This window comes from Triplophysa dalaica, chromosome 18, assembly GCF_015846415.1.
Source record: "Triplophysa dalaica isolate WHDGS20190420 chromosome 18, ASM1584641v1, whole genome shotgun sequence".
In the NCBI taxonomy this organism is placed as follows: Eukaryota; Metazoa; Chordata; class Actinopteri; order Cypriniformes; family Nemacheilidae; genus Triplophysa; species Triplophysa dalaica.
This window is the reverse complement of record NC_079559.1, coordinates 21,654,335-21,660,334: the sequence shown is the minus strand read 5'-3', so window position 1 is coordinate 21,660,334 and position 6,000 is coordinate 21,654,335. Positions and strand designations below refer to the sequence as shown.

The 6,000-nt window shown below is 40.7% G+C and overlaps 1 protein-coding gene across 2 annotated transcripts in view; it reads right to left on the bottom strand.

Moving 5' to 3' along the window:
- Positions 1–6,000, bottom strand: part of plch2a (phospholipase C, eta 2a) — an 87,425-nt gene that overhangs the window by 29,867 nt on the left and 51,558 nt on the right. The window lies entirely within an intron of this gene.

The following is a 6,000-nucleotide window of genomic DNA, read 5'->3' as shown; positions in this document are numbered from 1 at the left end:
ACCCTAATAATTACCGCCGAATATGTGTAAACAGCAACCTAGGTAAACTCCTCTGTAACATTCTTAACAGCAGACTTCTCCAATATCTAAACAACCAAAACATCCTGAGAAAATGCCAAATTGGTTTCCAACCCAAATACCGCACATCCGATCATATATACACTCTTCATACCTTAATTGACAAAGAAACAAACCAAAAGAAAAGAAAGCTCTACTCATGCTTTGTTGACTTCAAAAAAGCTTTTGACTCAATCTGGCATGAGGGACTTTTTCTTCAGTTGATTCAATGTGGCATCGGAGGAAAAACCTACGACATCAATGTACACCAATAGCCAAAACCAACATCACCGTTTCAAACTAAACAACGTGCCCCTAGAACACACCAAGAACTACACATATCACGGTATAAACATTAGTAACACCGGAAACTTAAACAAGGCTGTGAATGACCTGAGAGACAAGGCACGAAGAGCCTTTTACGCAATCAAAAAGAATATTAAAATTGACATCCCAACCGTAATCTGGCTGAAAATAATACAATCAATTATAGAACCAATCGCGCTGTATGGAAGTGAGGTTTGGGGTCCTCTCGCCAACCAAGAGTTCAGCAGATGGGACAAACACCCAATAGAGATTCTGCAAACAGAAATGTGTAAAAACATTCTACGGGTACAGAGAAAAACTCCAAACAACGCCTGCAGAGCAGAATTAGGACTGTATCCTCTAATCATTAAAATACAAAAAAGAGCTTTAAAATTCTACACACACCTTAAGAACAGCGACACAGACACACTCCATCACAAAGCCTTAAGTCATCAAGAGCTGAGCCCAGAGAGAAACCCCTTCATCCAACTGATCTCACAACTAACTCTACAACCCCAAACATGCTCAAGTCAACCCCAAACCCCAGCCAGACTAAACCAAATGATGAAAAGACAAAAAGAGAAATATCTCAAACACTGGACAGAAGCAACAGCTCAGCAAAGTAAAGTGGAATGCTATCTGTCACTAAAGAGAGAATATAAAGTGTCAGAATAGCTCACAAGCGTATCAGACCCTAAACTAAGAAAAGTGTTGAGCATGTACAGACTCAGTGATCACCAGCTCACTGTAGAGACGGGCAGACACAGACACACATGGACACCGAGAGAAGAGCGACTGTGTCCACACTGCACACACAATCAAGTGGAAACAGAGCTGCACTTTCTCCTCTCCTGTCCCAACTACACACACATCAGAGAAACATTCTTCCCCCAGTTTACAAACTTACACAAAGACTTTGACCAGTTTCAACAAAAGGACAAGATCTCATACATACTGGGAGAAAAGTCAAGAAGCTCAAACCTGGCTGCAAGATATGTCAAGTCCTGCCACGACCAAAGAACAACCAACACAACACAACACAACACTGACAGGACAACACACACAAACTGACACTATCACCCTCATTGAGAACTTTAATTAAAACTCTTTTTCTGTTTATATTAATTTTATTCTATCTTATTTTTTATCTTAATCTGTATTTCTGCATGTTTATATTTAATCTTGTGCTTTGGCAATGTAAATTTTCTTTTATCATGCCAATAAAGCTCCTTTGAATCTTGAATCTTGAGACAGAGAGAGAGTGAGAGAGAGACAGAGAGAGAGAGAGAGTGAGAGATAGAGAGACAGAGAGAGAGAGAGAGAGAGAGACAGAGAGAGAGAGAGAGACAGATAGAGAGACAGAGAGAGAGACAGAGAGAGAGAGAGAGAGAGAGACAGAGAGAGACAGATAGAGAGACAGAGAGAGAGACAGAGAGAGAGAGAGAGAGAGAGATAGAGAGACAGAGAGCGAGAGAGAGAGAGAGAGAGAGAGAGAGAGAGAGATAGAGAGACAGAGAGAGAGAGACAGAGAGAGAGATAGAGAGACAGAGAGAGAGATAGAGAGAGAGATAGAGAGACAGAGAGAGAGACAGAGAGAGAGAGAGAGAGAGAGATAGAGAGACAGAGAGCGAGAGAGAGAGAGAGAGAGACAGATAGAGAGACAGAGAGAGAGACAGAGAGAGAGAGATAGAGAGACAGAGAGCGAGAGAGAGAGAGAGAGAGAGAGAGAGAGAGAGAGAGAGATAGAGAGACAGAGAGAGAGAGACAGAGAGAGAGATAGAGAGAGTGAGAGAGAGACAGAGAGCGAGATAGAGAGACAGAGAGAGAGACAGAGAGAGAGATAGAGAGAGTGAGAGAGATAGAGAGATAGAGAGACAGAGAGAGAGATAGAGAGAGAGAGAGAGATAGAGAGAGTGAGAGAGATAGAGAGATAGAGAGACAGAGAGAGAGATAGAGAGAGAGACTTGATTTCTGTTCATCTGTATCACCAGAATCAAGGCTGTGTTTCCTGACCAAACGTGTTCCGTGTTTCATGAGGCACATGACACGTCTGTATAAATGTATCATCACAAGTGTTTTATCTACATTGATTCCACACGTATGATGTGATCTGGATTGGTGAAGGTCTTCAGTGATGTTGATTATAGTGAATGTATAGGATGATCTGAGGAGCACACGTGTAGTTTGATGAAGAGGAGACACACTTTCTTTCTTTGACTTCAACTCTGATTGTTATGAACAGAATGTGCTGACGAGCTGTGATGTGTGTTAATGATGACACTAATGTCCACAGCTCATGCTCAACATCCTCACACACACAAACTGTTCTAGAACACACACAACACTTGTGCGACTCATTTATATATAATACTCTTCTGAGGGAGACGCCGGGTCTGCAGGTGAATGATGTCAATCAAGTCATAGTGGTGCAGTATGTTAGTGTTGAACTGTAATCATTTGTGTGGACACATACACACACACACACACACACACACATACACACAACACAAGCACACAACACAAGCACACACACACACACACACACACACACACACACACACACACACACACATACACACACACATACATACACACGCACACATACACACACACACACACACACACACACATACACACAACCACACACACACGTGCACACACACACACACACACACAACCCCTACAGACACACACAGAGGGATTGTTCCTGTGGTCTCAGGATAACTCATTAGTTTTCAGCGAGACCCACTTTCCTAATGACTGAAATCCTCTTTGCTCTTGTTTCCTCTCTCAAGTGTGCACTATACCAGAAGAAGAGTTTTAGTGTGTTTGCTTGTGTCCTAAATTACACATCAATGTGTCTGAATAATGGATGTGTGGAAGACACTGGAGCATATTTAACTGTGTGCTTCAATTAAATATACAGTAGGATTCAAAACCAGAATGTGTTCAGTGTGTTTGAACATACAGATGTTTAATAGACTCTCTCTTTATAGTTTAATTCTCTCTCTCTTGGGTATTTAAACAGTGTGCAGTGGATGTGTCTTTAATAGATGAAGGTACATAACTGACGTCAGTAACACATTCAAAATGTATATAATGAGAAAACATGTGTACTTCAGAATGACAGTCAACAGGAAATATTGATTTGAATGGTGTCATGGTGTAAGTATGACATCATCCAGCAGGGGTGTAATGAGCACGCTGACGGCTGACAGATCTGTTGGGCAACTCAGGAATTAATCCTAAAAAACCTGGAGTAACAAAAAGAAAAGACCTACTGACTACCCACAGATCTTTCTCTATGTACACATTTGTCTCTGCTAACATGTATTCTCTGAAAAGCTGCTTTGTGCGTATAGAAACGATTTTGAATTTCATGTATTCATTCTATGAAAAGAAGAGTATGAGATGGGGTTCAATAAACAATACGGTAGCTATGTTGAAAATCATTTGCCTGCGACAATAATTGTTATAGATTTAACAGTCAATAATCTCATTCACGCTGAAGCCACATACAGTAGTAATGACAGGCTGAAATAATGAACGTTCATTTCATTTGAATTGTGTTCTGGTCCTTTCCAAAACAAACAGCCCTGTCTAATTGTGTGTCAGATGAAAGTGACACACACACATGTTGGGTTTCTATGTTTTATGGGGCCATTCCAAAGACTCAGTGGTTGTATACTGTACAAACTGTTTATCATATTCCCTACAATCACACAACACTTTCTGCTCTTTTAGATTTTCACAAAAATATATATAAGCTTGTTTCCTCATGTGGACCAACAAATGTCCCCAAACCGTATGGTTTATCCTTCTCACACACACACACACACAAACACACACACACACACAGGAAAGAGTTGTGTGGGATCAGAAGTGTGTGTAGAGGGCAGGAGACTGAACAGATGGCAGCGCAGGGGAAAGGATTCAACGCCCTGCTGGTAAACTTTCCCCGGGTGATGGTTTGGGAGAGATGGCAGCTCAAGCGCTCCTGTGATCTTCTCTCATTCAGTGCGACTGCATTTGTTCTGCTCATAAAGAAAATAAGAGCTTTCAAAACTAATGTGGCATAGTTACCTATGATCCTCCTCCTTCATCTGACACACCTGCTTCAGGAGCTGGAGTCTCTGAATAAGACTTCACATGTGTCAGACTACAGGTGGAGAAAAGCTCAAACACATCCTAAATGTGATCATGTCATCTTTGATCTATACAACACTGTTGTCATGTGTGCGTGGTGAAAACACAGTCCTAGAACATCATTTCATCAGCTCATCAATGTTTTTTGCTGAAACAGACGGAGATCATGAGATCATTAGATGATGGTTAATGACACTATATTTCACATCAAACACACCTTACTGATATACACAAGAACACAGCTGCCAATCAAACAATCAGCTCATACTGCATGCTCATTATTCCAGAGTACAAAAAGTTGCTTTTGTAAGATTTACTTTCTCAAAATGAAGTTTCTTTATAGAAGTTGCAGCGCTCTGTGCTCATGTGATATCTTTAAAGTCATCACAATCATGACCAAGACTTAAAGCAGACATCAACTGTACTGTGACACTACAATCCCTTCGGTGCAGAGCCCCTCCTCCCACAGAGAGTCATCAGTCTTAGTGATCCATGATTGGCTCTTTTTGCTGGAAGGCGGGACATCATCTGCTTTGCTACTCTTGCATCAGAGGTCTAATGCAGGAAGTGAAAACTCTGAGTATATTACTGTTAGCTGGTTAACTCTGGGCTATCCGTTTCAGAATGTGAGGTATGTCAAACCCGAGAAAGCAGGATAACTCAAGCCCGTTTATACTCAGAGTCAGTAACCATAGTAACTTACTCTGTGGACCTAACCTGGTCAGGAGCAGCTTTTCTTTGGTAAACCCAGAGTTTCTTTCCATCTCCTCCCCTTTCACAGCAAAAGTGGTGTCCCCTCATTCATTCATTCAATCATTCAATCATTGATACAGTCATTCATGACACATTCTGGTCACACAGAGTTCATCTCTCTGACTCATATGTGCTTTATAGAGGATCCTGTATGTGAAGAGGCTTCATTCATTCATGTGGATGTACTTTGAGAGATTTAGGACCCGAGTGGAGTTTTGTCATTTCTCTGTGCATTTATATTCAAACTCTACCATGTTTCTTTACAGTGAAATAGATATATCACAATATATCTCATCTATCCTTATATCAATAACATCAGCCACAGTACGTGTATTACATCAGAGCAGATTCTGTCCCTCAAATGTTGTCACAAATGGAAGTTTTCTATGGACGATGAGAAATGACTTAATAAAGTGTGTAAATAAAGAAATGAATAACTACAGACATATGCAGTGATAAAGGTAATAAACAATTCATTTAGACGTGCAGCCATTGCCACCCAAAACTGCTCTGAGCAGGGTTTGAGCCGACGATCAGTCTGACTTTAACATAACTAACAAGTGTCCCGTACACCATGACATCTCACACTCAACACTACAGCACTGATGAGGAGTGAGAACATGACAATTGTTTGGTTATTTATGTTGTTTCATTCATTTACTGTTTAATTTGTTTGTATATTTCTACATTTATCTATTTCTGAATTGAAACCTAAGTCATTTTCAGCACATCAGTAAA